The 25,060-nt window shown below is 36.4% G+C and overlaps 1 protein-coding gene across 1 annotated transcript in view; it reads left to right on the top strand.

Annotated features, from left to right (window-relative positions):
* Positions 1-25,060, top strand: part of LOC150109884 (forkhead box protein P1-like) — a 589,350-nt gene that overhangs the window by 91,426 nt on the left and 472,864 nt on the right. The window contains exon 3 of the mRNA XM_090397192.1: positions 1,433-1,521. The gene's annotated coding sequence lies outside the window, so the exon portion shown is untranslated. The remainder of the gene's footprint in view (positions 1-1,432; positions 1,522-25,060) is intronic.

Here is a 25,060-nt window from a genome sequence, read left to right as displayed (position 1 = left end):
TATTTCTTTCCTTCTTTTTTCCTTTTATACAACACTGGATCTTTGTATTTTATTCATATAACGAGTTTCAGATGTCATTTCTAACTAGAAGTGTTTAAAGAGAATGCGCATATGTGTGCAAATGTCTCTTTAGCAAACAGAACCAATAGAGAGGCAGTCCGTCTGATTTATACGATAACTTTTAGAGAGTAAATTGTAATTTTAAAAGTGTTGATTTACTTTGAGATCGTAAAACGCATAACTCATAGAAGATAGAAAAGGTAATCGGATCAGCTAATTAGAGAACAAAGATTCCAACTACTTTTTAATTTTACTTGAAGGTAAAAAATTACTATTAGAGGCATTAAATTGGGAGGATATGCCTACTATGTTCTTTAAGAGGTTAGTGTTATGACCTAAGTGCACTGAATAGTAGTAATCATAATACCTAGAAATCCAGTTTAAGAATCTCGCGGAACCTAGACTAGACCTTCATTTAAAGTCTCTTCCACCGCAATCAAATAAAATCAATAATTCGTGATGGAAATATGTGGAGATTCCATCCTTTCTCTTCTGGATATTAAAGTACAATTCAATGTAAGACCGAAAGGTCCATATTCCTGTTTGAGACCGAATTCTTGATATTAAGTAGGTGATTTTACTGTTGATTATTACTCATTTATAAACCATAAATTATTTTCAAACTTTATTGTAGATTCCTCGGTAATATCGTTCTTGTATTACGAATATCTATTATTAATAATTTGAATTTTTCTGCGCATTTTTGATTACTTTTAGTCTATTGGTTTTCAATTTAATATTCATTATCTAAAGAGTGATGATTTAATTGGATCATGTTTGTTCATGATCTAATTAAGTCATCAATGATCATGTTTAAAATAAACATAATCAAACATCATTGTTTGATCATGTTTATTTTAAAACGAGTTAAGATCTTCAATGTTATGAAATAATTAAACTTGACTGACATGTGTGAAGAATACTAATAGATCTAAAATTATAAAAACCCGAATAATTTCCATTACTTTTAACATATTATGGAGGCAGCGATCCTTCAAACATATCTTGCCCATTAATAGAAATACAAAGAAGGAAACAATCGCATGTCTTAAAAGTTTCTATCTTCCAGAAATATCTTGACTCTGTCAAATCTATTATAAAATGGTTGAACGCATTAAACTTCTAGTTACTCTTTATCATCATCATTATTACCATCATTGGTAATAATGATGATGATATGTCCTGGTCTCCTTCAGCACCACCTTTCCTTGTTCTGTGCTAAATCCCTCCAATTTTAATTCCCCACCCCTTCAAGAGCCCTAATATCCTGAATCACTCCATCTTCCCAAGTTAGTTTAGAGTTACTATAGATCTAGTGATAAATTAACTTTTAGTTATTATACATCGGTAACTGTTGTCTTGAATATATTAGGGCAAAAATGTAAAGATGCTAACAGAAGTGAGTCAAAAGTGGAAACAGAAGAAAAAATAAGCAAAAGAAAAGAAAGAATTACTGCAAAAGTAAGTATTATATTTGATTATTTTTAAATAAAAATGGAAAAAGGATTTTTAGAAGCACAGAGAGAGAGAGAGAGAGAGAGAGAACTATTGAGCGAATGATTGAAATAGGATCAGACAAACAGATCAAACCCAAAGCATTTATACAAAAGGGAAATCGCTTGTGTGTGTGAAAAGTTGATTTGTGTAGACACTTCAAGGGTCCACTTTGAGTCGCGAGCTGCGAACTATGAAGTATATCACACACACACACACTTTGTCGCCTGCTTCCGCATCTTTTACATAGTCGATAACCGTGTTAGGGTGTATTCAGCAGGGAGTGAAATGTGGACTATATATAGTAACTATGCCAGACAACTTTACTCAGAAAAATCCAAGAATACCCATCACCACATCTCTCGCATCAAACCGCTTTCCCCCACTTGTACAAAAAAAAAAAAAAAAAAATCTTTATTTACGTTCTCTCTCTCCATTGCCAGCCTGTCGTCCTACGATAAAAAGCGGCCCCGTTGGAGAAATGAGCCGGATTAGCACCACCGCGCCACCTTGTGACTCTCGAGACTGCTCAGCTCGAGCGAATCAGATTCATTAAAATGATAATGGTGGCATTAAAATTGGAAACGCTCTCTCCCTCGCTCTCTCTCGGGGCACGACTATCTCGCAGTTAGACCGTCAACTGAGGGATAATGGGCTGAGTCGATTCTCCGCGCAGGGGAAGGAAGGAATTATACAGAGGGGGAAATTGGGGTGGGATGGTTGGGGGAGGAAGTAAGAGACGGAAAGGCGCGTTTTGTGCAGCCACCGAACGGTGCATGGAGGGGTAGGCCACCCTATAGCACGAGACAACAAGCCACCTGGCTCGCGGGAGAACTACGGCTGCTTTCTGCCGGGGTTCGGCGATAGCTGTCGAAGGCCGGTGTGCTCGTGGGAAATGGTGCTCCCTATAAGATGACGACGCCGCTACGGCCGCCGACGTCTGGTCGTTGCGTAAGTCTCGGTAGTTGGCCTACGGCAGACTGAGTGACCTACATCTGGCCCCCTCCGCTGAGGAACCGACCCTGTACGGAAGGGGCCCTGAGGAAGGGGCCAGCAGACGACCGTGACCGTGACGGAACTGTCGACGGAGCTGAAGGACGAACGGGAGCGGGAGAGTGCAGGTGAGATTCGTAGACGGCCACAGGGCGGGAAAGAGGGGTGAGAGATGGTAAAAAATGTTTTTTCTTCATAAGAGTTTTTAAAGAAATACTACTCATTAATTAGCAGGTGATGTACAAAGGGTGCAGAGGTGCCTTTACCCTACAGGGTACACTAAAAAAAAGGGATGAATTATTTAGCTTGCGGGGAAGGGGACTTGAGAAAATAAACTAAGTTTTTATAACAAGGCGGGGCTGAACGTGGGAACGGTAAGCAGTCCATATGGATGAGAAGGCAGTCTAGAGCCTTTGATCGCCTTCTCTTCCTCCTCCTCTCTCGTTTTCTTCTGGCATTTTCCCCCCCTTCCTCCCCTCTGAGTTAACTGTAATTTCTTGTAACGAGACACATGACGAATACCCATAAAAGAATTACACATATGGTGTTAAATGTTTGTTACAGAATTAGCTGAATGGCTTCTTTCTAAAAAAAAAGCAAAAAAAAAAAAAAAGAAAGAAAGAAAGAAAGAAAGCTGGATATTCAGATTAACTTAGTATTCAGAATGAATGTCAAGTAAGTATCGCATTGCTATTCAGTTCATATATGAATTAAATGAATGAATGAATTACAATACAAACAAATGAATTATCTGTGTGTATATGCTACGATGCCGTGTAAACAGTTCTCTTAAGAATTTTTTGGCATCTTTATGTGAGAATAATAACAAGGAAAAAAACCTAATATGTTATTTCCACGATTTCTTGCTTTAGCTCTATGTGCAATTACGCAACAGTTGTGTAACTCCGTCATTGTTACGTCACAGACAATGTCAGCCAGTTGTTTGATTCTTTATGTCTTGCAAAGTTCCTTTTTTAAAGAACTTGAATTCTATTTTTAATTTTTTTTTTTGAAAGCATTAGTTATATTACGGATTTGAGAAGTATATTTGATCCCATACTTCAGTAAATGATTAATGGAAATATTACTTGACCTCGAAATGCCACGAAATGAATATCTTTTTATTTTATTTTATTTCCATAACACCAGATTGAAGTCAAATAACATCTTGCCTTGTTTGAGTAGGCGTAAATTTGCTCTGTGTGAACCGTTTAAATAGTTTGAAAGTACCAGCTTTTGTATTTTTTTTTTTTTTCAATCATTGCAAAATTGACCATTTAGTTAAAACGTTCTTTTCACTGTTGCATATTGTGTTGGCATAGCAACATAATTACCCAACAATATATGTTAGTTTGAATATTATTTTGTGTACATGAATCGCAGCTGACTCACTCGGTGGGCACTGTTTCTTTTCTTTTCTTTTGATATTTAAAAGCATCGTAAATCACTGTTGTCGTTTTTCTTACAAGTAATAAAATTCCATTTCCACTTATAGTGAAAAAAAAAACATGTAGTTCGAAATTCTTTTTTCTAATTTACCTTAAAACTTCTCAAAAAAACTTACTTATTGTAATTTTTGTTGGTGTTTATGCAGATGACAGTATAAATCTTGTATCTATCCTGTTCACTGAAGCTTCTCTGTAAGTGATGTTTGGAGGACAGTTGATCCGGATGTTGTGTTGCCTGGCAACAACGACACTGTGAGAAAAAGTGTGCGATTGGCGTCACCGCGATAATGTACGGGGCATTTCCTTGTTAACCTCAACGACGAAGCGATGAGATAATGGTCCGGTACAGACAGAACGCTGATCATTGGGGACAGCTGGAGGGTGGAGTCTGTGAGGAGGAAGAAGCAATTGGGGATGATGGGGGGGGGGGGAGAAATACACGAAATTTTTAGAACCGGTATTCCGTTACTCGCTTGGGGCATGTTGCTTTCGTAGAAGCCATACACCCATTCCGTCTGATATGAATACGTCAGAATACGGAGGCTGCATGGACGCCGTTTTCTTACAGATGCTCTGTCAATGTAATATGAAGCTTCCATAAAGGGGGTGGAGCCAGAACACGCGATTATTTGAGCTAGATACCTGCAACTTGATCCTAAAGTGGTAGTGCCATCAATAGTTTCTTGTATACAAGTGTTAGGATCATGAAGTGAATGCGGATCTTATCTCCATCACATTATAGCTAATCTCTAAAGAATTAATTTCATTTCAGGCAAATGGAGAGCTTTTCGTATTTCTTAAAAGGTTTACTACATGCACAAATATAAACAAAAATACAAATGTGCCTTACTTGCGTTTGACTTCTGAGTCCCTTCAAAAAATATTAACACTTTTATTCCATTTCGCCCTATTTTGTGCATTGTATAAGTAATCACTGATAAAAAAAATTCGCCATCCTCATCAGTTCACCTTGTAGGATTCTAAATCTTCTTGTAATACACGATCACGGTCATTTAATCTAATGAGAAAAAAAAAAGGAAAAAAAAAAGGAACGTTTGCACAGGGATCAAAGGCTCCTAGGCAGAAGAGGCTTCCTTGATTCATTTAAAAGTAATTCCAACAACCTAAGAATTACATTCAGATATCTAATTTCATTAATCTTGTATTTGAAATTGTTGAGAACTTTTTGTTGCAGTTAGCCACATTTTATTATGGATACAATTCCTACACAATGCGTTTAATTTATTACTCTCTCTCTCTCTCTCTGCGAATTTAAAATCATGGAATACTTCTGCTTAGTTGTAACATTTATCGTTTTGTTTTAGTTTATTTATTTATTTTTATTTAAGATTATCTGAAGGTGACTGAATTTATTGAAAGTCTGCAATACAGAAAAAAGTTGACTGTACTAGAAAATAATAAATTATAATAATATAACGAAGCTATAATAAATACCAGATTATGAAACACACTTGTTTATTTTATACTTCGTACTGGACAGAACCCGTCCAGCAACGCAGTCCTGAATTATTTTATTTATTTTTCGTATGTTGCTCCGAACTACGAGGGTACATTGCAAACCAATAGTACATTTTGTGCCGTGGATGGGTTAACGATTTTTTTTCTATTTTTCTCAGTTTTATATATTTATTTGTATTGTTTGCTTATTTTTTACAAAGTCCAGAAACTGTACTCTAGAAACCAAACATGAAACTTTTTCAAGCCACTTCAGGCCTCCAATAAGCAGGACGGTAGTCTCACACCGGGCGACGAAATTCATCTTTTTTGTGCATCTTTGTGCGTCATTAATTATTCGAACAGATACAAACTGAAACCTCAAGAACACATTAAAACGCTATTAAATTGCATTTACATTCTTTGATGCATGGAGCATCCTGCGTATGGGGAGAAGTCTTCTTTCGAGGGATCGCAGCTTATAGGGCTTTTGCTGCTTAGTCTGGTAGATGGGCCTACTTTAGGGCATCTATAGATGGGCCTACTTTATTTATTTATCCTGTGTACGTATACAAGACACGAATAATTTTTTTTCAATGTTTTAGCCATTTCAAAGTATGGCGGATATATTAATACTTGGAGGTAATATGCTTACATATCCACCTCTCTTAATTTCCACCAAGTAATGTTTATCTGGTACACGTGGCTCGCTGTCTTTATGAACCGGCGAAACATGTTTTACAGGCAAGCAAAACAAACTAGGTCAGTCGGGACACCTCGCTCAGCTTTTCCAAGTCTGCAATTATGGCACGGGTTTATTATTTTTCAGACGTCGTCAGTTGGGCGTTTCGGATTTTTTTTCTCTCTCTCTCCTTTTTTTTCCTCTTACCTCTTTTCTTTATTATGGACAGCTGCTTACTTCCATGGGTATCTCCCCCCCCCCCTCCTCTCTTCTTTTTTGAAAATATGGAATGCGATATCGAAGACTTGTTCGAACTACTCAAGACTAGTGAAGCGAAGGTCGGTCTCTTGAATTCAACAACGAATAATAATTTTAATTGCGAATGAAGTACATTAAAAAAAGATTTTTAATCTTCCCGATGATAACTTCATTAAATTGACAACGTTTCTGGTAACAGTAACGTCATTCATCAACTTTGGTAAAATTGTACCGAGCATCAAAGATTACTGTTAAATTGTAGAAGTGAGTTTTCCACGCAAACTTTATTCGAAGTAAGGTTTTGTGAACTGAGAAGATTGTTGTAGAAGATTCTCTTATTTGGTAAAAATAGGAAGGAAAAACTCTCATAGTATTAAGCTACATATAGGAAGTCGGAAGAGCATCACAAAAAGAAAGAAAATATTTTCTATGCAAAGCATTGTTGGTTGTTAACGAAGATTCAAATGGAGCCAACTAGATAGACAAATACAACGAACAAGGAAAAGCATTAAAACATAAACATATGAAGAAAGGAAGTTCGCTCCAGAACGCATAACAACAACAATGTGGTTCAGTGCAAACAGAAAAGCGAAAGACAAAACAAGGAAGAAGGAACAGTTGGCATGTTTACTTCGTGTAATACCTATTGTTGAACGTATTATATAATGCTATTGTTTACAAAGATCATGCAAAAAATCTCGGGTTTACTTCCAGTTCAGTATTCAGTGCAGTTAGTATCTAATAGATCATAAGGTACTGTACGCGGTCGTAAAGGGGGGGGGGGGGAATCAGAAATTGGCCTCTTGATGGCATCTTTATATGCAATTTGTTTTATCCCACCCTTGAAATCTTGTTTAAACCACTTAAATTCATGCGAATATTGCGTCATTTTAAAGTACTTGTGCTGCCATCTGCCGGACATTAAATCAACAAAGCTGGTAATCGGTCCGAAACGGATATCATGTATTGCTTGGCTAGCAGTTTTATCAATGGGACAACTACCGTTCACTGTGAGTTGCATTTTATATTTCTTTCTCTCATTCTTTTTTCTGCACTTTTTTTTTCTCTCCAAGCGCTTTAGCAATTGATTGTATTTTATAAGTAATGTGATTGTATTGTTCTCTAATGCGCAAACGGGATGATGTTCTCTTCGGGGGGGGGGGGGGGATGGTTTACTTATAATTGCAGCATATTGAAAGTGCTACTGACCATTGGATTGAGTAGAAAGTTATATTCTACATGTAGTGAAGTTTATTGTTTACATACATCGGAGGATAAATGCATTTTAAAAAATAAATTACAATGATGGAGGAGGCATTGAGATTTTGTAAAAATAGAGTCCACGTTAAATTTTCGGATGACGTAATTTCATTTGTAACCTAGAGCGGTAAGAGGCACGTAGGAGGGGGGGGGACATGTCAGTCACATAAATATTGCACACATTTGTAATAGAATGAAGACAAAACCGAATCCCTAATGTTGAACGCCATAATTCTCAGAATTTTCTTAAAATGATTATGAGTTCAGAATTTTCATGTGTTAAATTTATAACGAATGTTTAAATGTTCTATAGAATAGTAATTTTGTAATTAATTATTTAAATTGAACTCAGCTTCTTGAATTTCTTTCTGCTACTTCTCTCCCCCAAATTAATATTTCTTTAGCATCCGTTAGGTGGCAGCATCATATTCGGTAGGAGAAAACCACTGCCTCCGTATCCAGTGTGACGCTTGGACCCGCCAGATGGCTTTGTTTACTGAAACGCCTGCGATGCAAGAACGCTCCCTTTAGGGCCCCACTCTCGCCGCCCTTTCCCAGCTCCTCAGTCCCGCGTTCACAAACAATGCCCAGATGGACGCTTATTGACTGTTTACAGAAGTACCCGGGTCGTACCACTTCGACATCGCCCGCCTATTGCACGTAAAGACCTACCCTACCGTATTAAGGGACACGATTAGGGGAGGGGAAGTAGAGCTCTGAGAGGGGCAGTGATCGTAAACCTTGTTCTCATTTTTCCATCACGTACTTTTGTACATTCCTTTTCGTTATCTTTAATTGGTTTCTTGTTTTTACTTCATCAAGTAAGTATACGTTATTATAAATACATTACTTGTATTTATAAATATTATTAAGGCAACCTAAATAGTACAGTACCCTAAAATTATTTGTTACGATTAGGACAGGGACATATTGCATATCAACCAAGCATCAGCTCTCAGTAATGAAAACTAAAGGGATTCATTATCGTAGCAGAGACACACAGGGGAAAAGACGCAACAAAAAACTCCACGATATTGGATGTTGATGATGAAAAGAAAATTAATGTTTGTCAAAGGTTCTTGAAGATCTGAATATGATGACTGGGGAGGGGGAAAATGAACGTCCCTAGACTTGAGAAAAACACCCAAGAGTTTTAAAGAATGAGTTTTAGCCAAGGAGACATGTGATACTAAGAAGTCGAGTGTAGAGGAAAGAGATTCGGAACTGAATTTAGCATCAGATGCAGCTCTTGGCCCAATGAAATCATCAGTTCAAGTTCTAGAGGCTTATCTTCATGCTACATGTTCAGTTCGTATTCTTAGTTTCATAATATAAAAAAAAAGAGAAATGAAATATAAAAATTTGAATTTATACTGTAACTTATATTTCTAAAGTTTCATGGGTTGATTGCATTCGTGACTGAAACAACTATGACATGCTAGTATATTATGGCCTTATAACTATAGTTTCACTATGTTAAACTATTCTGTAAAGCTGTTCCTGGCATTTATATTGTTTGTGGTATATCTTATGATTAAACAGAAGTTGTTTTCGCCTCTAAAAATCGGACAGTGACTAACAAACAGCTATTAGCAGGGTTTTAAATGTCCACTCGCCTATGGCAGGTGTTTATCAACTGGTGATCCTTTATAATTACGTATAAAATTGTTTTATTTCAGAATTTCTTGTAAAATAATTTTGGCATACTTTTTGCAGTAATTTTTTTCTTTCTTAACTTTTGTTTTTCGTTTGCGACTAAAAGCTAAACTAAATTGACAGATCTACTCCCATAAGTCACTAGCGTTGATATAATAACGCTCTGGCAAAGATTCATTCTTCAGTTGTTATGGCGGTTATGTGCAAATATCGTATTAATAGTTTCTTTTTTAGTACATATATTTAAAATGCTAAACCTATATCTTAATTCTTTGTATTTTTAATTGAGTATGTCGCTGTGCTCGATGAACAAATCAATAAGTAAATACTTGTATATATATCACATATCGTCTAAGTCGCGCTCGCGCGCGTGCGTGCGCGCGCGCGCGTGTGTGTGTGTGTGTGTGTGTGTGTGTGTGTGTGTGTGTGTGTGTGTGTGTGTGTGTGTGTGTGTGTGTGTGTGTTCTCTTGCCTGTTGGTCTGTATTATGATTGGGGCAGTGGTGGCACCCTTCCAAGGGATATTCATCCATGTCATCCTGGTCGAGTAACCTTTCATACAAACAAGTGCATTTTTTATAAAGTAATTAACATCCTGAAAAGTTAGAAGAATTACTCTTTAGTTATACTTCCTCTTCTTCTGATATTTTCAACATTATTTTCGGATGATGGACGGATTTTTTATTTCTCTGAAGAGATGAGGGTAACCCAATGTTTACATAGGCTGGTCACTTTAAGAAGAATTTTCAATCTGTGGCTATTGAAGTAACGGGAACTTCAGTATTGCTTCTTTTAGCCTTTTTTTTTTTTTCGCCAAAAAATCGTGGTATTAAATGCTGAGTTAATTCTTAGAAGAGAGGTTGCTCGGGTAGTTTGTATTTAGCCTGAAAAGAAAGCTAGGATTCCATTTGGATTCCTGATTTATTAATGTTTTAAGATATCGCAGTACTATGTGTGTTTTTTTATTTCATCTAGTTCAGGTCTGACTGGGTTCATTGTCATTCTTTGGTGAATTACGGAGGAGGAAACGAAGGGTATGAACTCAGTATATTATGTCTGCTAATTATGTGTGCTCCCTGGCTGGTTTATTTGTATTATGACAGTAAAATCTCAAGTTTCTGGTAATAAATGTCTGCCTAATTTCATTGAGATTGCATAAATCGAAGCTACTTCAACTGGAAAGTGATTATGTAGGTTTATTTTACCGTAGATGGGAATTCAAACCGAGGTCAGATCTTTCTAACAAGGACACATATTAATATTGATACATGGTTTTGATGGATACGAGTATGTGGACCTAATGATATGCAATTTGTGTCTCTGTTGTTACTCAGGACATTACTTTCTGGGACTCGAAAGGATGAGTGCAAATCTCCTGGATAAGTTTTCTTCGCACTTTGTGTATTAGAAAACAGCACCACGTTGAAGTTCGAATTCTTGAGTAACTAAAAATTAGGAAACATCAGGTCTGTGTACGGAAATGTAATACAGATCCAATGTTTTCTTGTTGGGCCACAGTGACATTTTCCTGAATTTCGATTCACGTTGTACACACTTTATAAGCATTTATTTTATTTTTTTTCCCAAAAGAATTTCTTACTTATTTCTTTTGAAATAAGTATTAGAAAAAAATGCATTTTAGAAAAATATTAAAAACCATGCTTTTGATCTTACCAGGCACCAGTTTGTGATGACGATGCCAATCATGTAATCTGGACTAATCTAGGTTGTCAAATGCACTGCAAAACACCTGGCATTCCGTTTTGGCTTGAACTCCAAACTCTGGGTAGGCCATTTTATGTTTCCCAAAGTCGCTTACCTCAACCTATATCGGAATCACATTTGCGGTATGACATGAATCTGCTCCGTAAAATTGCCACAATGAAGAAGCATTGCATTCATCCTTCCTGGAATTAGAACTTAAATTCGCCTCCTTACCAGGAGAAACACCTCCAGACCTTTCCACATTCGAATCAAACTTCGGTTGATATGATGAATTCAGCCATCAGGCTTCCCCGGATCCATTCGATAAGAAAAATTTAACGGGATTTGTCTGTGTTTCACAAATTTTTAGCGCTGTCACAATGCTGTTCTTTACACCTGTGTAGGCAGTACCCGATTGCTGTTTTACTTACATGTGGCTTCTCTTTCGTACAGAGTGCAGCTCTTTACGTAGTTCCTACTACTAACTTGAACTATTGTAGCCTCTTTTGAACTCTTGTGGCCTCTTTTTAACTGTTTCTTGGGTTATCTTGTGAGATTTTCTTGGTCAAGGTGGCACCCTCCTATTTCCATTTGCTGATAATGTTGTCTACAGTTGCGAGTGATGCAGTCTTTTTTTTTTTTTTCTTTCAATGTCGTGTACGGATTCACCACTAATGTGGTAACCTTTGATAACATTCCTTTCAAAGTTCTCCACTTGCTATTAGCAGTTACAGATATATAGTTGACTCTGTGGAGAGAGAGGATATACTTATTTGTGTCTTTAAAAAGCGGTATAGACCAGGTATGCTTCAAAAATGAAGATACTTGCAAAAGTGTAAACTAGCATAATCACGTTATATATAATTTATGGAGCGAAGCTGAAAAATCCTTTAGCGGATCCATATTGGATCCGCTAAAGGATTTTTCCTATTTGAGAACTCTTGATGTAACGCATTCAGATATTTTATGTCTAATGGCATTATGGTTAACTGTGAGCATATGTTGGAACACTAAAAAAAAAAACAGAAAAAAACCGACAAATTCGGTTTTCCTTCAGCATTACGATGCATATCCTCATACTATCAAGGACGATTACAAAAACTCTTTGCCTTCATTTCACTGTCTTCGCTTACCAGAATCATACAGCCCCCCCCCCCCCCCACAAATTTCTCTTCATCTCCCTCCACTCTTCTCGTGATTAAAGGGAAACGTTCGGGATGATAATACTTAGTGTTGGATGACAAAATTAAGTCGTGGTTCTGTCAACAAGACGCTCATGTTTATCGCTCCAGACTCATGAAACTGTTCGAGTGATCTCAGAAGTGATTATGTTGAGAATTAATTGTGTAAAAGTGCAGAATAAAATTCAAGAACGTATCTGTTTTTGCTTCAGGTAAATGTCTTTTAAGCACGTAGCATTAGGAAACGAAACTTTTACAAACTAGAGAGGTGTAAAGTATCCACTACTACTCTCAGAAAAAGCTATGTTAAATAGCTGTGTTTCAAGTTAGAAAGTTAAAAATAAGAAATAACGAGAGTTGTGAGAAAATGAATAGCGTTTTTATTTATTCTTTTGTCTGATCTCATTTTCAGCTTTGAATTTATCTTAACTTGGAGGAAGGAACAGATTTTTGTAGTATTTTCAATTATATTAATACAAACGTTGATCATTTTTAATCTTTAAAAATATTTGTATGAACTTTCTATCATATAAGTATTAATTTTATGCAGCTAATGCCAAGGGGGTAAAAGGATTTTTTTCCAGGAGAAACCCGATATTTCTTAAAACCGAATTTTTTTTCTGAAAAAAAAAAAAAAAAAAGAGTAATTGAAGTATGAGTTTAGACATGCCAAGTCAATTTGTTTATCCGTTTTTGAAATTACTCTTTTTTTGCATGATGATCACCCGCAGATATCTTAGATGGCCAAGAATTACTTCTGTTACAGTTTTTCGAACTAAATTTGTTAGCATTTAAACCATTTAGTTAATTAGAGTGTTGAAGACATGTGGAGAATTTATTTACGACCACCACCATCCTGTGCATAAAGTGAAGCATTTACTTTCTCCACGTGATATTCCCGATGTTGACATCAGATTTCGTCACTGGTTAAGATCTATAAGCATGATAAATAACAGTGGAAAGAGTGTGTTTTCTCCACGCAAACTGCCATTCATATCCTTCAATTCTAAGTGCTTAATATCAATATCAAAGAAGTTTATTGATGTTTTTCGTAAAAGAGCTGCAAGAACAGGGTAGTTGCTCGGGAACTACCTCGAACTTCATGAGGAAGGCTTTTCGAGAGGACAGATGTAGATGGGATAAAAGAGGAAAAGCAGGTTCGGCGTGTTTGCAGTTGTGTGAAAAGAGATGCTGGGTATCTGCTCCTCTTGCTTTATGGACCCAACAGAAAGTGGAGGAATGATGTTTGCCAGTTTATTGCAGCAGATACCATGGAAATACCTGTAGAACAAACACAGTGCTGAAACAGCGCGTCAGTGTAATAGAGGTTGATCTAAGGGAGAGATCATCTATGAGTCAAATTACTGCTTGGGACAGTACTGAAAAAATTTAGGGAGGCTTCAGGTGGACTTCTCCAAACATGTTCCTAGTATTCTAAAGTGGAGTGGATTTGAGATTTATATAGAGTTAAGTAACTGGTAGGTGTAAAATAGCATCTTCAGCGAAGAGAATGCCTAGTTTTTTGGATGCTGAGGAAGTCATTGACGTGATGTGTTTATGCCACAAGAGACTAGAAGTAAATGTTAGTCCAAACAGAGAAAAAAATCTAATCCTGTCTGATGGTATGTGTATTACTGAGGGTAAAAATAGTTGAGCTGAAATCTCTTTTGCAAGAGAATAGGCAACACTAGTTTTTGGTGACATTGAATGCGACTAGGTTTTCTTCGTCCCATTGAAGATCGTGTGAAGATCTTTAAGGCGCTTCATAATCTCCTAATCATCATTATAATGAAGGTGATCATGAAGTTTGGGAGGTCTGAACACGGCATGGTTTATCAAATTTACAACATAGTATAAACTATATGTCGTTTTGCACATCTAATGTTTAAATTTCGCGTGAAGCATAAATAAAAGAAATGCACTGTAATAATAAAAGAACCATAATTTAAAGAATTGGACCCGTTTTAAAATTATAATTTTAAAAGGGATCTAATGTTTTAAATAAACTTTCTGTAAATGAGCGTACTTAGGGGTGGATTTGAGATTTGTATAGAGTTAGGTAGCTGGGTAGGTGTAAAATAGCATCTTCAGTGAAGAGAATGCCTAGTATTTTGGATGCTGAGGAAGTCATTGGTGTGATGTGTTTATGCCACAAGAGACTAGAATATTTGCCTATTTCTGTAGATCAGCGTAATTAATAATTTTCGAATCGGTGCTTTAACCCCCCCCCCTCCACCCAATACTGATAGTTCTCTCACAAAAATTGAAGGAGAATCATTGTCACAAATTGGTTTCTCGCGTCTTTGTCTTAAAGTGAAAATCTGGCTGATATTTCCTATTTAACCGAACCTATCGCTATGCAATAGCAGCAGCAGGGAATACTGGCCAGGTTTTGAGCTCAACTCGTGGAATAAAATAGTGTTTTTTCACTAAACAAAAGGAATGGAATCAGTTACTAATGTGGAATGAGTAGAATTATGTACAGTCTTATTTATGTTCCCATTTTCTCCGTTATTTTTCGACATTGAATCCTAACATAACTTCCGCTCTTTTCTTTAGCGCTGGCATAATATGTGTGAATTATCCTGGCTGATATAAATAAAAAAAATTAATATTCCTTATATTATTTCTGTGATTATTAGACATGGTTTGCAAAATCTGAAAACCTATTTATCATTATTTTGTCTGTCTATCGGTCGCTCGTATATTATTGAGCAAGTCTGGGCAAATAAATTTTAAAAGAAATTTGTTATTGAAATATGTTTCTGAAAAGCTTTTGAAACATTTCAGTTTTGATTTCTATGTAAACATTTAAATGAAAGGTAGGACGAAACCTTTTTTCCATTGCAATCTTGAAATTATTTCTGTATCAGTTGGTATTATTTATTTAATTCTCACTTGACCTGGAGCTGATTAAGAATACTTGAAGATAGGTAGAAATATGGCAATTCTCATTTGGCAATTTGCAGATTAATAATTAACTCTTAAACATGTCCGTATAATGTTTAAAATAACTGAGTACAAGCATTTCATAGTTTTGTATAAGATTTGTACGTTACTCCAGTAGTTCAGATGCAAATAATTATCATACTGCTAGTTGACTTGTAGACTTCTCCAGAGAGAGAGAGAGAGAGAGAGAGAGAGAGAGAGATCGATTCTCAGTTTATCTAGGATGCCTATTGACGTCTGCCACATGTAGTTCATGGTTCAGCTTCATTATCTTTACTATGATTCTCCTCTTCCTAAAACAAACGATTGAAACCTTCTCTCTACTCTTGAGAGTTATCAATTGGTCCCTGGGAGCATTTATTGTGTCAAACAGGGCCGTAATCTCCTCTCCCACATAGCAAGTTCAGAGTGCATACCCTGCGCCTTTATAATCATTTAAAAATTGCGCATGTACCATGTTCAGCTATTCAGTTTATGAGGAAAAAATTGAATTAATCCTAAAGAAATTAAAAAAAAATGTGCAGATTAACTGATGAACTAAGGTGAACAATGAGAAGTTATAAATGCCTTGAAAAACATTCATTCGAGGTGGTGCTAGGAACACAGAAGTATATGGTGTGCTCTTACTGAGTGATTCTCAGTGATATCGAGCAATAGGTTTTGTTGTTTTTATTTCAGAGCTAAGTTAAAAACAATATATGCAATCCACGACAGCAAATCCGTGATTAGATACATTTTCATGATTTTCTGATCGTGATATTTCCCAAACTGTTTAAGCCATAATAGTATATATGACACATATAAAGTTCTGTTTGTATGTTATGATTATTTTCGTCAACTTCGGTACAAATTGCTGGAGAATATGTTTTACATACATTCAAGAAAGACTTAAAATATGGAATAATATGAATATAAGTTTCTAATCGCAGGGTGTAACTTTTTTTAAAAGCGGTTTTTATTATTTTATTATCAGATGAGGAGGAACTTGAGCAATTTCATTTACTTACTTACTTACTTACCGTGTGTGTGTGAGAGAGAGAGAGAGAGCGAACAACGTAGGCATACCTGACTTCGTTCCTACTGGTTTTGTCTAAAGCAAAATATTCGTCACGTAGCAATAGGAATTGGTTCATAAGAATCCTAAAAATCTCAGAGGAATGATGCAGAAAAAGGATCTGCACACTAAACTCTATATATGGCAATTATTGATAACATAGAGGGATGCTTTAATGTTTTTCTAAAACGAAATGGGGTTGGCTTTCTCTTCCTTTCAAACTCTGGTCGTAAAACTAGATGAGGAATATAATAATGTTTGCACTTTAGCCTTCACCGAGAGCTTCATATTCCTTCTTTGTCTTCTGATAGTATCCACCCAGTTCTGCGCAGAAGTTGTGCTCCGAAACTAGCATTCGTCCTATATCAAGTCAACACTCATTCATATTCAGCTGGTATTAACTGTTTATGCAACGTGAAAGCAAAAACCAATATTCAGCCAATTTCAGACAAGAAAGGTAAAGGTATGCCATCAAACTGGTGACCCATTGCCCTTCACTCTTAATGATCGCCTCCATTATTTTAGCGAGAATGGAGTTGAAGGTCATTAGCAGTCAGCTTCTTCATTAATTGGAAGCTTACAACTTAATCCATCACCACCAATATCAATTCTGCCATTCTAGATCCGTATGTGTGTGTGTGTGTGTGTGTGTGTGTGTGTGTCCTCACACACACACACATACGGAATTAGCTCACACCGTCTACCTTGACATGCGCCGTGGAAAGGTTCCGGAAGCACTTGTATCCATGACTTTCGATGGGGTCTGGTATAATGGCTTAGCTCAACAACCTGCCATTCTATGGTCTGCCTTCCACTCTTTGTAAGTTCTGTCCTGGTGGATCGTTTTCGCTCTTCATATTTCTTCACTATTGTAAGTGTCCTAATGACTGTTCTTTCCATTGTTATCTTCTTTCTCATGCATATGAGAAAGAGGATAACAAATGAAAATATCTCTCTCTTCCTATCTCAAATACTAGCCATAGTTTTTGCCAGTGATAGTGCACTATTCCCCTTGTTCATTCGACATACATTTCCTCAATGGTTTGAGGGCCGCATTTAGTTTGAATGATGCCAAATCACACACGCTCTCTCTCTCTCTCTCTCTCTCTCTCTCTCTCTCTCTCTCGTTTTACCTATTTTTCACAATAACAACTAGTAGGCAGGATCAGATCTCTCTCTTCTTGGACTGATATTTTTTCTCTATAAATAAAACTTTCCTCGTGGGTTTTAACCTGAATACAAGCACTTTGTAAATTCGAGAATAATCGGACATCGCTTGCTTTAGATCATGGATGTCCAACCTTTCGGCTTGTCTGGGCCATATTGAGTGAAGAGGAATTGTCTTGGGCCGCATATAAAATGTATAATATAGATAATGTATATAAGTAACAAAACTTCCTTTTTTTAAAAAAAAAAATTATAACATTTAAAAAAAGAGGGCAGTATAAACATAAAACTAGTGAGATATTTGGCCTTGTTTACGAACCAATGCATCAATCTCTGGTTAAATGGAAGTGATTGCAATTTGTAGTGAGCTCAAAGATCAGAAATGTTTGATCTAACTTTACTCTTCATATACTTCATTCATGAAAACATTTGCTCACAAATGTACGTATTACCAGAAAGTGATGACGTGAATAAAGCGGGATTGTGAAGCCAAGAATATTTTTTCTCTGGGAAGATAGGTATTATAAAAATCTAGCACAAAAAAAAACGATAATTTTTTCTGAAATCTTGAAACCCATTCTCAAATTCCTGTATAAAAACGGAAACAAAGCATATTTTCGCATCACATAATAATGTTAAAAGTTTAAGATCTTATGGGGCCTCATTACTAACAGTCCAGGGCGGCACGCGGGTTGGACACCCCTGCTTTAGATGTTTATAATTTAAAAATTATAGTGAGACTCTCTAACTAATCTAAATCCAGTTGAACAAAAAAAATGTGACAGAGAATTAACTGAAGATCTGCCCTGTTTGAATAATGTCTAAATGCAGTAGTAGCCTCATTCTGTATTGTGTTACTGTTATTTTGCAACAACATAATTTGGCATATTTAAAGTCATTTCATATTTGATGCACCTAGTTTTTGAAATAAATCAGTTTTATGGTGAATACTGATCATTGGATGATTTAAGATAACCTTTCCTAAAGTGTTTACCTGCGTCCTGGTACTTTCTTGGGGGAAAAAAGAAACTAGTCATAAGAAAATGTGCCATATGAGTTTTTGTAAGAGAAAATTAAACTACAGAGGATAAAAACAAAGTAAATGGAAGTGAAAAATAAAAATGTGTGACTATTTTTAATAACATGGGTAACATTTATTTCTGATACACTTCTTAACACGTATCATATAATCAGATACCATTCAATATGCGTATTAATATTACAGATCTGTTTATTTAATTTATCGAACTAAATACATGCATACATGTAAATGTGATGGAACGTAAGAATTTAAAGTGGGGTGACAGACATAATGGTTGATATATGCTTCCACGATGGTCATGTCTAGAAGTACTACTAAATAAACCTATTATTTTTAAGAACTGAAGATTAAAACGATTAAAAAATATAGAAACTTTGTTTTTGTGTTCAGTAGTCCATTGGCAACAAAAATCATTCCTCGGAGAGATGTTTGATCCTTGAAGAAAATTCATCTCGACTACTTGGCTAAAAAGTTATTGCTACTTTTTCGAGAGAACGAAGAATTTCTTACGCATTTTGTGTAAATTTCTCAAGTGCTCTAACTGAACTTAAAAATCGAATTTCAAAAATCTGATGATATCATCCTTAAATCAAAAGACAATAAATTCTCTGAGTTAAAGAAAGGGTATATTTAAAACATTCTTCTTCTAATTCAATGCAATTATTTTAATGTACTGGTATATGTACGATTTTTCATATACCATTACCCATTTCATATTACTTTTCAGGTAGATTATTACTTGCCATTCCTTCATGTGGCGGTGTTTCCTTATTATAATGGTAAGATGTCGAAAATCAGCAGTTGTGAGTGCCGGAACGATTTGTTTAAAACAATGAAGAGATTTCTGATTAAATTTAACGATATTCGTACTCGCTGCTTAATAAACAGGTTATTTTATGCTATTTCTGGATTCTCACCTGGTTTTCATTGAATTCCAATCAGTTTGTCAGAATGATAAATTGAAAAAAATAAGATGGATGATGTAAGGCAATGATGAAAAAAAAATAAACCGAGACGACAGTGTAAAAAAAAAAAGTCATAAGAACAATAAAATTCATAACGAAAACAGAGAAGTGTCAATAAGGACAATCAATCTTTTCTTTTCATGGAGCTTATGAGAACCTCAATAGCTCATTTCGTATAGACGAAAAGAACTGGGTTCGATTCTCGCCCTTGACATGAGGAACCTTTATCTGGTCTCTTTCGACAAAAGGCGAGTTAGCGTCTCATACGAGGTAGGTTTTTTTTTTTTCCACCCGGAAACTCAGGTTTTTCCTCCCCCAGAACAGGCATACCGGCCCCTTGAACACACACACGGATTAAGTCAGGAATACTTAAGACCCAGCCATAGGTTTGATTCCTCAGCTATGCCGGTCTCGAGCCCAGATAAAATTAGGTGCCATACCTCTCCATAAAAGGGGCTCAGGGCGGTTATATCATCATACGAAATAAATAAATAAAATGGAGCCTATGTGGTATGCTAAGGCGGGTTCTCAGTAGGAATACTTAATTAGGTATTAATTTCTTATCCTTGAAAATAAAAAAAAAAAGCAAACGTATAAAGAAACTAAATATAGTATACTTTTATTTATGTATAGTATCCATAAATAAAATATACCGAACTTGTTTTGCTCACACACACATTCCCATAACCCTTTCAACCTGTGGCCATATAGCATTTGTTCTCAAACATCGCAGTCATATATACTGCTTGTAAAGAAGTTAACGAACACCTTTCCCCCATGTAACGAGTCATCTGTTTGTAGCCGATATAAATTAAAGGAATATGATGCTTCCAAGTCAGTGAAACTGTGTTTGGGTGAAATGGTGGAAGAAGGGAACTAACGAAGTTTGAAAGAGTCCTGGGTGATAGGATGCCATGTTGCAGGCCTATCTGTTCGGAAAATTGTTGATGTAGCATCCTACCATCGTGTTCGACCGTAGGGTGCTATGATGGATAATATGTAAAAACGGCCATTCGTCGGCTGATACGTTGAATGCGAAGTTCCGAGCATCGACTGGAACACGAATCTGCACAAAAACATTCCGAATCTTGGCTCGCAGTATGCAGCGTCTTCAGTGATACAAAGAGCTTGTACACAGAAGTTTGGAAAGCAGGATTATGGAGCAAGGCATAAGGCTTCACTCTATACCGAGCAGATGGACGGGTGTCGGTGTGGCGGATGTTCGATGAACGTCTCTTACCAGAGTGTGTAACCCCAACTATGAAATTTCGGAAGGGCATGGTCTTGTTTTTCTTGCGGAACTGACCATTGTCTGTTTCACCAAGACACTGCACCGTGTCACGAGGCTGCTGCTGTAATTGTGTGGTAATTGTGTAATTGGGTGGCCATCACACTTGGCTGGCTTCTACAGAGCTCTCATCTCAACCCTATTGATCATCTGTGGGATGAACTGGAGTGCCGGGTAAGGTCAAAGGACGTCCGCTCTCCACGACAGTCCAGGACCTCATTGCATGCCTACAGGAAGAATGGTCTAAAATTCCCATCGATCACTATCGTACGCTTGTGAAAAGTATGTCCCGTATGAATACTGCAGTCATCACAGCGAAAGGAGGTCCCATATCTTATTAAGGCGGGCGCCATGGCTGTTTGTTCCTCACACTATGATATCCGTTGGCTTCTTTCCCAGCAGTGCATATTGGTGACTGGTAAAAATATTTACTGGTCACGATAACTGTGAGTGGAGGTGGAGCGTATCCTTATTCTCTTTTAAAATGATACTCTCAGATTAATGATTGATAGTTTATTTTTCATTTTTTATATTTAATTGTAGGTTAGCGCTATGAACTTTCATGTGAATCATGACATATTCACGTTATAATTTATTAAATAGCTTGATTAATGGATTCACAATATAAAATTCTATAAAATACGCAAATTACTTTTATGTTGATAGTTAAATTACTTTTATCGTTATGAAAACGTTTAATATATGTAGATATAGTGTATATATTATTATTATTATTTGATTAAAAAGCAATCAGTCGTAATTTATTTTTCGTAATTTCTCACTGGAATGTTTGAAATGTAAATTTCTAATTGTACTCCATTATAATTGGCTTTTCAGTTTTTCATTTTTGTTATTCACAGTCTAGATATCATATTAGAGTTTCGCCGAACACTGATTTGCAAATTGCTTTTTGGCTGGCCTATTGACCAGCCAGATTAAAGGTAGGCCTGGTAAAAGTAGTTGGCCAACCTGTGGGAAAGCAAATGTAATAGATAACATACAAATCCTTGTGCAGATATAGTTTATGCCCCTGGAAATAAATCCTGTTAATACTGGGAGTTCAACACATATCATCTGATGTACGTCCCTCTCTCTCTCTCTCTCTCTCTCTCTCTCTCTCTCTCTCTCTCTCTCTCTCTCTCTCACACACACACACACACACACACACACACACACACACACACACACACACACACACACACACACACACACACACACACACACACACACACACACACACACACACACACACACATTATATATATATATATATGGACACGAACCAAGCCACATTAATAGTCATTATTCTAACTTATCTTTTATATCCGTACTACTGTTTCTCCTGCCGTCTATCTTTCTCTCTTTCAATCCTGTAGACTGTGGGTTCGAATCTGTTGTGGTATGGATATTTACGAGTGTCTTTAAATGGCAGATGATTTTCACCATCCGGTGTGAAGCACTTTCCCGCTTACTGGAAATCTAAAGTGGCTTGAAATCCACCTGATACCCATCCAATGTATTCCTATAATACAACCTTACTTGACGATCCCATCCGCGAGAAGTTTATAGGCTTTTATGGAATGCAGTTTACGGGAAAAAAAGTTTGCTCTCACTGCAACTGATATCCGAAACTACAGTAAATACGCTGTATTTAATATCGCAAGAAATAACATTCGATTACTTGTTCGATGCTTCTCTAATTTACATAATTTCATTAAAAACTTTGCTCAAATATTATGCTGACTGTAATGGTCTTTAGATAAGCATTCTAACTTAAGTAATTTTTATGTTGAATAATGTTTATGAAATTATATAATTTGAGCTTTTTCTGTGACTATTGCAGCTGCTTTGTTTTCAGAAATGATTTTACTTTAAGCAAAATGATTATGCTTAAGCATTCTAAGCCTTGTAGTCTACTGCCTACTATATTAGAAAAATATTAAAGCCAAAATGTTCTCTTAAATCTGGGTTTCTATCAGATGTAGAGCAATAGCTTATCGACTCGTTATAAGTTAAGCTGGTGCTTAAACAAACTCAAACTCTCTCTCTCTCTCTCTCTCTCTCTCTATCGCCCACTCGACTGCAAATAAGGATTTTGATCCTACTTAATTAAAATCCATGAGGAAATATATAAGTTTCATGATTTCCTCAAGGAAATAAATTTTTTTACATTCTGTAAGCGCATACATACATACATACATACATACTTGAATTCTTGTTTGAGATTTCCAAGATCGGACAGACTCAGATGATTTAACAAACAATATTTGCGAGTTTCTCCACTAAGTTATCGAAGTTGAGGGACGAATCTGTGTCACGGCGCCCTCTAACGACAAGGTATGGGAATGTAGGTTGTTAACTGCTGCATGTCGGCCTTGAAAGATGATTTCACACCCTGTAGCAGCCCTTCGTCCGTTGCTGCAAGTTTCCAGTTGACAGCCGAGTCAGGACGGCGTGAACGCATCAATCACGGGGATGGACATCTCACGCCAGACCTGGGCACGATGTGCGATCGAATTCCCGCCTTCGCAGTCGTCGGTGGCGGCGGAAGTCGTGTGTATGCAGGGGAAAGAGGGAGGGAAAGAAGAGGAGAGTGTGGAGTGTATTGCCTTCTCTCCCCAAGTCCTTCAGTGTGGTGTTTACTGTCGTGGGTTTAGAGAATCAGAGGGGAGAAGCGAGTTCTCCCAATTTAATGTGTAGAAATGTTGTGTGGAAGTCGTTTTACGGCTGCTTGCACGCCAACGCGATAAAATCGCTACATAGTGACCCTTTCAGTGACCTGAAATCCTCGTTTCCCAACGCCATTTTTTAATGCTTTCTTTGGATTTTTCATTCCGCACCTGTTATGTGCACTTTATTGATCGTTTTCTTTTGCTAATTTGCATCTTCATTCTGATCCTGTTTGTCGAGTCGGCCTCCGATATTGATTGGAAGTTTTATACTTTTAATCAACTAAATATCATCTCATGAAAATAGCTTGATGAGTCGCAATGATATCGGGAAGACTGTGACGCAGTTTCTCCCAATGTAGAGGTGTTGCTAGCATGGACAGTTCTGGCAAACTAGCCTGAGAATGCGAGATAGAAATTTCTGTTTGGCTTTGTTGGCTTTATGCTATTGCCACTAATTACACCTGCCTAGTTTGGACCATTCCACGATTAGCACATGAGTTTGCTTTTGGAGCCAATTCGGAAGTGTAAGGAGATCTCACTTATCGGAAACTTTAATATGCTGGTCATCAGTTTAGGACCTAAAGAGGTTATTTGGATGAATAAATTGAGCTGGTAATTTGACACGAACATCGTGTGTCATATCTTTAAGCCTACTCTCCCACTATTTTTCAATACTGCATTCAGGATTGTCTAGACATTAAAAATTTCGAAAATCTCTTTCAAGTGGTTGATAATATGCATGTTTCTTGACTAAAAAATATCCACTTACAAATACACTGATCGTTCTTGTCCCTCTTTAACTAGAGACGATTTAACCAGTCTCTTCATTTTTTATCCTTCAAGGAAATCAAACTTTTCCTTTTGACAAAACTTCAACGGTTTTTGCACGATAACTTGATTTTTATAATTCACACGTTGTACTCTTAAAACATTCTATGTGACTCCTGTAAAGTGACAAAAAAAATTAAAAATAAAAATAAAACAACGAAAGGTATTGAGATTTTGTCTATTTTTAAACTACAGCTTGTTGTGAATCTTCTTGAGTCTGAATAATGCCTAAATCTTAAATTAGTTAATTAGTAACTTATAAAAAATAATACCAAATATTTTTTATACTTTTTGTATTCTTTGTTATCGAAAACAACGTTACACAATAAATCAAAAATTGTGCAACGTGCATTTATTCACGAAAAGTGTTATTCAGGGTAACTGATTTCAGGTTATTCAGTAGCCAAAAATATCGTCAGTTGTTTTTAACACATGACCCCAATATAGTCTGATATTGTTTATTAGATTTCCATTCTCGACTTTGAGTAAGAAAATAGGGGCATGGACCGTTATATGTTCTTCTGAAGAAGAAAAAGAAAGTAAAAAACAAACAACAAACAAACAAAGAAACAGGTGTGTGTTTATTAGTCATCTGATAATTCATCAAAGATCCCAGTATATTATACCACTAGCCGAAAGAAGTTTCTGGTACATATTGTTCAAATATTCTTTCTAGACAATATCGTACACGAACTTTGGCCTGATAGGGGAATTCAGTGTACCTTACTCGATGATGTTTCTTTTGCATATTACATTAATTGCAATCACGAACTCATGCTTCATTATTACGGAAGAATAAGTCCAGTCATTGCCATCAGTCTAATCTGGATGCTATCTGAACAATTCTATCTTATTCTTCTCAACTCCAACGTTTTATAAGCGACAACTGATTTACAAAACAAATT

The sequence above is a fragment of the Typopeltis vanoorti genome, chromosome 1 (genome assembly GCF_054136105.1).
Source record: "Typopeltis vanoorti isolate ZY-2024b chromosome 1, IOZ_Tvanoo_1.0, whole genome shotgun sequence".
NCBI lineage: Eukaryota > Metazoa > Arthropoda > Arachnida > Uropygi > Thelyphonidae > Typopeltis > Typopeltis vanoorti.
This window is presented reverse-complemented; position numbering and strand designations above follow the sequence as displayed.